The sequence below is a fragment of the Salvelinus namaycush genome, chromosome 1 (genome assembly GCF_016432855.1).
Source record: "Salvelinus namaycush isolate Seneca chromosome 1, SaNama_1.0, whole genome shotgun sequence".
Lineage (NCBI taxonomy): Eukaryota > Metazoa > Chordata > Actinopteri > Salmoniformes > Salmonidae > Salvelinus > Salvelinus namaycush.
In genome coordinates, this window is record NC_052307.1 from 50,782 (window position 1) to 60,753 (window position 9,972).

The window sequence follows — 9,972 nt, forward strand, 5'->3', positions numbered from 1 at the left end:
TTCCCTACTGATAAGTACAGCAGGTGTAGCTGAGCTGATAGTCTAGCAGGGGTAGCTGAGCTGATAGTATAGCAGGGTGTAGCTGAGCAGGATCAGTTATACAGCAGGTGTAGCTGAGATAGTATAGCAGGGTGTAGCTGAGCTGATAGTATAGCAGGGTGTAGCTGATAGTACAGCAGGGGTAGCTGAGCTGATGTACAGCAGGGTGTAGCTGAGCTGATGTACTATAGCAGGGTGTAGCTGAGCTGATAGTATAGCAGGGTGTAGCTGAGCTGATAGTATAGCAGGGTGTAGCTGAGCTGATAGTATAGCAGGGTGTAGCTGAGCTGATAGTACAGCAGGGTGTAGCTGAGCTGATAGTACAGCAGGGTGTAGCTGAGCTGATAGTATAGCAGGGTGTAGCTGAGCTGATAGTATAGCAGGGGTAGCTGAGCTGATAGTATAGCAGGGTGTAGCTGAGCTGATAGTATAGCAGGGTGTAGCTGAGCTGATAGTACAGCAGGGTGTAGCTGAGCTGATAGTATAGCAGGGTGTAGCTGAGCTGATAGTACAGCAGGGTGTAGCTGATAGTACAGCAGGGTGTAGCTGAGCTGATAGTATAGCAGGGTGTAGCTGAGCTGATAGTATAGCAGGGTGTAGCTGAGCTGATAGTATAGCAGGGTGTAGCTGATAGTATAGCAGGGTGTAGCTGAGCTGATAGTACAGCAGGGTGTAGCTGAGCTGATAGTATAGCAGGGTGTAGCTGAGCTGATAGTATAGCAGGGTGTAGCTGAGCTGATAGTATAGCAGGGTGTAGCTGAGCTGATAGTATAGCAGGGTGTAGCTGAGCTGATAGTACAGCAGGGTGTAGCTGAGGCTGATAGTATAGCAGGGTGTAGCTGAGCTGATAGTATAGCAGGGTGTAGCTGAGCTGATAGTATAGCAGGGTGTAGCTGAGCTGATAGTATAGCAGGGTGTAGCTGAGCTGATATATATAGCAGGGTGTAGCTGAGCTGATAGTATAGCAGGGTGTAGCTGAGCTGATAGTACAGCAGGGTGTAGCTGATAGTACAGCAGGGTGTAGCTGAGCTGATAGTATAGCAGGGTGTAGCTGAGCTGATAGTATAGCAGGGTGTAGCTGATAGTATAGCAGGGTGTAGCTGAGCTGATAGTACAGCAGGGTGTAGCTGATAGTACAGCAGGGTGTAGCTGATAGTACAGCAGGGTGTAGCTGAGCTGATAGTATAGCAGGGTGTAGCTGAGCTGATAGTATAGCAGGGTGTAGCTGAGCTGATAGTACAGCAGGGTGTAGCTGAGCTGATAGTATAGCAGGGTGTAGCTGAGCTGATAGTATAGCAGGTGAGCTGAGCTGATAGTACAGCAGGGGTAGCGATAGTACAGCAGGGTGCTAGTGAGCTGATAGTATAGCAGGTTGTAGCTGAGCTGATAGTATAGCAGGGTGTAGCTGAGCTGATAGTATAGCAGGGTGTTAGCTGAGCTGATAGTATAGCAGGGTGTAGCTGAGCTGATAGTACAGCAGGGTGTAGCTGAGCTGATAGTACAGCAGGGTGTAGCTGGAGCTGATAGTATAGCAGGGTGTAGCTGAGCTGATAGTATAGCAGGGTGTAGCTGAGCCTGATAGTATAGCCAGGTGTCGTGAGCTGATAGTATAGCAGGGTGTAGGCTGAGGCTGATAGTACAGCAGGTGTAGCTGAGCTGATAGTATAGCAGGGTTGTAGCTTAGCTAGTATAGCAGGGTTGTAGCTGAGCTGATAGTACTAGCAGGGTGTAGCTGAGTCGATAAGTACAGCAGGGTGTAGCTGAGGTCTCTGATAGTACAGCAAGGTGTATCGGAGGCTGATAGTATAGCCAGGGTGTAGCTGAGCTGATAGTCTAGGCAGGGTGTAGCCTGAGCTGATAGTATAGCAGGGTGTAGCTGAGCTGATAGTATAGCAGGGTGTAGCTGATAGTATAGCAGGGTTGTAGCCTGAGCTGATAGTACAGCAGGGGTGTAGCTGAGCTGCTAGTATAGCAGGTGTAGGAGCTGATAGTATCAGCAGGGTTGTAGCTGAGCTGATAGTACTAGCAGGGTGTAGTCTGAGCTGATAGTACGAGCAGGGTGTAGCTGAGCTGATAGTAGTATATAGCAGGGTGTAGCTGAGGCTGATAGTATAGAAGGGTGGTAGCTGGAGCTGATAGTAATAGCAGGGTGTAGCTGAGCTGATAGTATAGCCAGGGTGTAGCTGCTAGTATAGCAGGGTGTAGCTGAGCTGATAGTATAGCAGGGTGTAGCTGAGCTGATAGTATAGCAGGGTGTAGCTGAGCTGATAGTATAGCAGGGTGTAGCTGAGCTGATAGTATAGCAGGGTGTAGCTGATAGTACAGCAGGGTGTAGCTGAGCTGATAGTATAGCAGGGTGTAGCTGAGCTGATAGTACAGCAGGGTGTAGCTGAGCTGATAGTACAGCAGGGTGTAGCTGAGCTGATAGTATAGCAGGGTGTAGCTGAGCTGATAGTATAGCAGGGTGTAGCTGAGCTGATAGTATAGCAGGGTGTAGCTGAGCTGATAGTATAGCAGGGTGTAGCTGAGCTGATAGTACAGCAGGGTGTAGCTGAGCTGATAGTATAGCAGGGTGTAGCTGAGCTGATAGTATAGCAGGGTGTAGCTGAGCTGATAGTATAGCAGGGTGTAGCTGAGCTGATAGTATAGCAGGGTGTGGCTGAGCTGAGGCTGATAGTACAGCAGGGTGTAGCTGAGCTGATAGTATAGCAGGGTGTAGCTGAGCTGATAGTATAGCAGGGTGTAGCTGAGCTGATAGTATAGCAGGGTTAGCTGAGCTGATAGTATAGCAGGGTGTAGCTGAGCTGATAGTATAGCAGGGTGTAGCTGAGCTGATAGTACAGCAGGGTGTAGCTGAGCTGATAGTATAGCAGGGTGTAGCTGAGCTGATAGTATAGCAGGGTGTAGCTGAGCTGATAGTATAGCAGGGTGTAGCTGAGCTGATAGTACAGCAGGGTGTAGCTGAGCTGATAGTACAGCAGGGTGTAGCTGAGCTGATAGTACAGCAGGGTGTAGCTGAGCTGATAGTATAGCAGGGTGTAGCTGAGCTGATAGTATAGCAGGGTGTAGCTGAGCTGATAGTATAGCAGGGTGTAGCTGAGCTGATAGTATAGCAGGGTGTAGCTGAGCTGATAGTATAGCAGGGTGTAGCTGAGCTGATAGTATAGCAGGGTGTAGCTGAGCTGAAGTATAGCAGGGTGTAGCTGAGCTGATAGTATAGCAGGGTGTAGCTGAGCTGATAGTATAGCAGGGTGTAGCTGAGCTGATAGTACTAGCAGGGTGTAGCTGAGCTGATAGTACAGCAGGGTGTAGCTGAGCTGATAGTACAGCAGGGTGTAGCTGAGCTGATAGTATCAGCAGGGTGTAGCTGAGCTGATAGTATAGCAGGGTGTAGCTGAGCTGATAGTATAGCAGGGTGTAGCTGAGCTGATAGTATAGCAGGGTGTAGCTGAGCTGATAGTATAGCAGGGTGTAGCTGAGCTGATAGTACAGCAGGGTGTAGCTGAGCTGATAGTATAGCAGGGTGTAGCTGAGCTGATAGTATAGCAGGGTGTAGCTGAGCTGATAGTATAGCAGGGTGTAGCTGAGCTGATAGTATAGCAGGGTGTAGCTGAGCTGATAGTATAGCAGGGTGTAGCTGAGCTGATAGTATAGCAGGGTGTAGCTGAGCTGATAGTATAGCAGGGTGTAGCTGAGCTGATAGTATAGCAGGTGTAGCTGAGCTGATAGTATAGCAGGGTGTAGCTGAGCTGATAGTACAGCAGGGTGTAGCTGAGCTGATAGTACAGCAGGGTGTAGCTGAGCTGATAGTACAGCAGGGTGTAGCTGAGCTGATAGTACAGCAGGGTGTAGCTGAGCTGATAGTATAGCAGGGTGTAGCTGAGCTGATAGTATAGCAGGGTGTAGCTGAGCTGATAGTATAGCAGGGTGTAGCTGAGCTGATAGTATAGCAGGGTGTAGCTGAGCTGATAGTACAGCAGGGTGTAGCTGAGCTGATAGTACAGCAGGGTGTAGCTGAGCTGATAGTACAGCAGGGTGTAGCTGAGCTGATAGTATAGCAGGGTGTAGCTGAGCTGATAGTATAGCAGGGTGTAGCTGAGCTGATAGTATAGCAGGGTGTAGCTGAGCTGATAGTATAGCAGGGTGTAGCTGAGCTGATCGTATAGCAGGGTGTAGCTGAGCTGATAGTATAGCAGGGTGTAGCTGAGCTGATAGTATAGCAGGGTGTAGCTGAGCTGATAGTATAGCAGGGTGTAGCTGAGCTGATAGTATAGCAGGGTGTAGCTGATAGTATAGCAGGGTGTAGCTGAGCTGATAGTACAGCAGGGTGTAGCTGAGCTGATAGTATAGCAGGGTGTAGCTGAGCTGATAGTATAGCAGGGTGTAGCTGAGCTGATAGTACAGCAGGGTGTAGCTGAGCTGATAGTATAGCAGGGTGTAGCTGAGCTGATAGTATAGCAGGGTGTAGCTGAGCTGATAGTATAGCAGGGTGTAGCTGAGCTGATAGTATAGCAGGGTGTAGCTGAGCTGATAGTACAGCAGGGTGTAGCTGAGCTGATAGTATAGCAGGGTGTAGCTGAGCTGATAGTATAGCAGGGTGTAGCTGAGCTGATAGTATAGCAGGGTGTAGCTGAGCTGATATTACAGCAGGGTGTAGCTGAGCTGATAGTATAGCAGGGTGTAGCTGAGCTGATAGTATAGCAGGGTAGCTGAGCTGATAGTATAGCGGGTAGCTGAGCGATAGTATAGCAGGGTGTAGCTGAGCTGATAGTATAGCAGGGTGTAGCTGAGCTGATAGTATAGCAGGGTGTAGCTGAGCTGATAGTATAGCAGGGTGTAGCTGAGCTGATAGTACAGCAGGGTGTAGCTGAGCTGATAGTATAGCAGGGTGTAGCTGAGCTGATAGTACAGCAGGGTGTAGCTGAGCTGATAGTATAGCAGGGTGTAGCTGATAGTATAGCAGGGTGTAGCTGAGCTGATAGTATAGCAGGGTGTAGCTGAGCTGATAGTATAGCAGGGTGTAGCTGAGCTGATAGTATAGCAGGGTGTAGCTGAGCTGATAGTATAGCAGGGTGTAGCTGATAGTACAGCAGGGTGTAGCTGAGCTGATAGTATAGCAGGGTGTAGCTGATAGTATAGCAGGGTGTAGCTGAGCTGATAGTACAGCAGGGTGTAGCTGAGCTGATAGTACAGCAGGGTGTAGCTGAGCTGATAGTATAGCAGGGTGTAGCTGAGCTGATAGTATAGCAGGGTGTAGCTGAGCTGATAGTATAGCAGGGTGTAGCTGAGCTGATAGTATAGCAGGGTGTAGCTGCAGCGTGATAGTTATAGCAGGGGGTAGCTGAGCTGATAGTACAGCGGTGTAGCTGAGCTGATAGTATAGCAGGGTGTAGCTGAAAGTACAGCAGGGTGTAGCTGAGCTGATAGTATAGCAGGTGTAGCTGAGCTGATAGTATAGCAGGGTGTAGCTGAGCTGATAGTATAGCAGGGTGTAGCTGAGCTGATAGTATAGCAGGGTGTAGCTGAGCTGATAGTATAGCAGGGTGTAAGCTGAGCTGATAGTATAGCAGGGTGTAGCTGAGCTGATAGTATAGCAGGGTGTAGCTGAGCTGTAGTATAGCAGGGTGTAGCTGAGCTGATAGTATCAGCAGGGTGTAGCTGGCTGATAGTATCAGCAGGGTGTAGCTGAGCTGATAGTATAGCAGGGTGTAGCTGAGCTGATAGTATAGCAGGTTGTAGCTGAGCTGATAGTATAGCAGGGTGTAGCTGAGCTGATAGTATAGCAGGGTGTAGCTGAGCTGATAGTATAGCAGGGTGTAGCTGAGCTGATAGTATAGCAGGGTGTAGCTGAGCTGATAGTACAGCAGGGTGTAGCTGAGCTGATAGTATAGCAGGGTGTAGCTGAGCTGATAGTATAGCAGGGTGTAGCTGAGCTGATAGTATAGCAGGGTGTAGCTGAGCTGATCGTATAGCAGGGTGTAGCTGAGCTGATAGTATAGCAGGGTGTAGCTGAGCTGATAGTATAGCAGGGTGTAGCTGAGCTGATAGTATAGCAGGGTGTAGCTGAGCTGATAGTATAGCAGGGTGTAGCTGAGCTGATAGTATAGCAGGGTGTAGCTGAGCTGATAGTATAGCAGGGTGTAGCTGAGCTGATAGTATAGCAGGGTGTAGCTGAGCTGATAGTATAGCAGGGTGTAGCTGAGCTGATCAGCAAACTGTTTACAATGCAGATAGAGAACATATGTTGGAGGGGACCAGTGGTTCAAATACTCTCTCTATACCTCCCTGTGGGTCCTCTCTCTATACCTCCCTGTGGTTCCTCTCTCTCCTCTCTCTATACCTCCCTGTGGTTCCTCTCTCTATACCTCCCTGTGGTCCCTCTCTCTATACCTCCCTGTTTTCCTCTCTCTATACCTCCCTGTGGTCCCTCTCTCTATACCTCCCTGTGGTTCCTCTCTCTATACCTCCCTGTGGTTCCTCTCTCTCCTCTCTCTATACCTCCCTGTGGGTCCTCTCTCTATACCTCCCTGTGTTCCTCTCTCTATACCTCCCTGTGGTTCCTCTCTCTATACCTCCCTGTGGTTCCTCTCTCTATACCTCCCTGTTTTCCTCTCTCTATACCTCCCTGTGGTTCCTCTCTCTATACCTCCCTGTGGTCCCTCTCTCTCCTCTCTCTCTACCTCCCTGTGTTCCTCTCTCTATACCTCCCTGTGGTTCCTCTCTCTATACCTCCCTGTGGTTCCTCTCTCTATACCTCCCTGTGGTCCCTCTCTCTCCTCTCTCTCTACCTCCCTGTGTTCCTCTCTCTATACCTCCCTGTGGTTCCTCTCTCTATACCTCCCTGTGGTCCCTCTCTCTATACCTCCCTGTGGTTCCTCTCTCTATACCTCCCTGTGGTTCCTCTCTCTATACCTCCCTGTGTTCCTCTCTCTATACCTCCCTGTGGTTCCTCTCTCTATACCTCCCTGTGGTTCCTCTCTCTCCTCTCTCTCTACCTCCCTGTGGTTCCTCTCTCTCCTCTCTCTATACCTCCCTGTGGTTCCTCTCTCTATACCTCCCTGTGGTTCCTCTCTCTATACCTCCCTGTGTTCCTCTCTCTATACCTCCCTGTTCCTCTCTCTATACCTCCCTGTGGTCCCTCTCTCTATACCTCCCTGTGGTTCCTCTCTCTCCTCTCTCTATACCTCCCTGTGGTTCCTCTCTCTCCTCTCTCTATACCTCCCTGTGGTTCCTCTCTCTATACCTCCCTGTGGTCCTCTCTCTATACCTCCCTGTGGTCCCTCTCTCTATACCTCCCTGTGGTCCCTCTCTCTATACCTCCCTGTGGTTCCTCTCTCTATACCTCCCTGTGGTCCCTCTCTCTATACCTCCCTGTGGTTCCTCTCTCTCCTCTCTCTATACCTCCCTGTGTTCCTCTCTCTCCTCTCTCTATACCTCCCTGTGTTCCTCTCTCTATACCTCCCTGTGGTTCCTCTCTCTATACCTCCCTGTGGTTCCTCTCTCTATACCTCCCTGTGGTTCCTCTCTCTATACCTCCCTGTGGTTCCTCTCTCTATACCTCCCTGTGGTTCCTCTCTCTATACCTCCCTGTGGTCCCTCTCTCTATACCTCCCTGTGGTTCCTCTCTCTATACCTCCCTGTGGTTCCTCTCTCTCCTCTCTCTCCTCTCTCTATACCTCCCTGTGGTTCCTCTCTCTATACCTCCCTGTGGTTCCTCTCTCTATACCTCCCTGTGGTTACTCTCTCTATACATCCATGTGTTCCTCTCTCTATACCTCCCTGTGTCCACAATGACCCACAATGACCTCCCTGTGTCCACAATGACCCGTCCCAAATGGCACCCTATAGGCTCTGGTAAAGTAGTGCACTTCACACAGAATAGAGTGCCACATCATCATCATGTAGGGAGACTGGGAAAAACACCTGAAATAGTGTCTATCAGTGAAGTTTCCCTTTAAGACGACTTAAGGCTGTTATATGACCTGTAATAGCCGGTTTATTAACTGTTATAGCATGGCTGCTTGTTATGAGCAGCCCAGACAAAAGCCAGCCCTCTGAAGGGCCTGAATGTACTGCTGGGGGGGGGGGGGGGGGGGTTAGTCATGAGCCACTAGAACCACGTTGTCTCACTATCAATCATTTCAAACTAGACCTCTGTAAAGGACTGCAGCTCATGTAAACAGGCTGAGACATGTCACACGGTTGAAATGGTTCCTGAACCGTTCTGTCCTAATGAACATTACTCGCTGACTCAGCTAGCTTTGCTTGGCAGGTGGCAGACATTTCCTGGTGTCCTGTGTAATTGCAGTTAACAAAGTATGCATAGTTTCTGTCCCAAAATGGCACTCTATTCTGTGTGAAGTGCACTACTTTACCAGAGCCTATTGGGTGCCATTTGGGACGGGTCATTGTGGAGAACGGGCCGTTATCCTAACAGGTGTCATCACTTAGAGCCAGGGTTGAGACAAACAGAGCTCTGAAGAAGTAAAGTACAAACGATTTTAGGGGTTTAGAATAGAACGCCTATTAGATTAGACGCCTAAATCCTAGCAGGAATTAGGGGTTGAGAATAGTGGAGCGGAGTACGTTGTAGAAACACGGAGTACGTTGTAGAAACACGGAGTACGTTGTAGAAACACGGAGTACGTTGTAGAAACACGCAGTACGTTGTAGAAACACGGAGTACGTTGTAGAAACACGGAGCACGTTGTAGAAACACGGAGTACGTTGTAGAAACACGGAGTACGTTGTAGAAACACGGAGTACGTTGTAGAAACACGGAGCACGTTGTAGAAACACGGAGTACGTTGTAGAAACACGGAGTACGTTGTAGAAACACGGAGTACGTTGTAGAAACACGGAGTACGTTGTAGAAACACGGAGTACGTTGTAGAAACACGGAGCACGTTGTAGAAACACGGAGCACGTTGTAGAAACACGGAGTACGTTGTAGAAACACGGAGTACGTTGTAGAAACACGGAGTACGTTGTAGAAACACAAACCAGTCAAACTCAGATTTCAGACACCAAAGTGACCAGGGAAGTCATATATGTTCCTCCCACTCCACTCCTACAATAATTGTTCACATTCTTCTGGCTTTCAAATTACTGGTGGGAAACAGGATTTAAATTTAGCACCAAGCACATGTGGAGTGGAGCAGTGGCAGTGCAACAGAAAGACTTGTTGAGTTAGTGAATCTGCAAACAAAGAACCTTCTCCAAAGAATGAAAAACCAAGATTCTGGTCTCGTTCATTTCACCACACGCTTCTAAACCTCGTATTTCAAGTGCTGAGATGAATCGTCTTTGGGCTGTCATTGGAAAGGCATTTTCATAGAATGAGTTTCCCAAAAGTCTTCGTTAGCAAAGTAGTAGACCTACTATAAATCTGTCCACAGCCCAGCCACAGCCATGAAGGGGAACAATTATAAAATACATGTTTAATGGTTCTGTGGGCGAACAGATGGAATTCGTCAGATTAAGCACTTTGCTATGAGTGACATGAATCATTGAGAGGAATAACAAATTACTTTAGCAAGGGCTTTCGGAAAACCTCCTCTGATTGTAGAACAGATTTAAAATAACTGCTATGTGTTGTAAATCAACTATCAAATTAAAACTTGAGATGAATAGGCCTTTAGCAAACAGACAAATAGCCGACTCAATCAACAGGCCCAGACTATCATTACACCAAAGTCAATCTACTAACCAGTCAGCACACCCCTTGTCACCAAAGCCCCATATACTACCCACCACTGCGACCTGTATGCTCTCATTGGCTGGCCCTCGCTTCATACTCGTCGCCAAACCCACTGGCTCCAGGTCATCTACAAGACCCTGCTAGGTAAAGTCCCCCCTTATCTCAGCTCGCTGGTCACCATAGCAGCACCCACCTGTAGCACGCGCTCCAGCAGGTATATCTCACTGGTCACC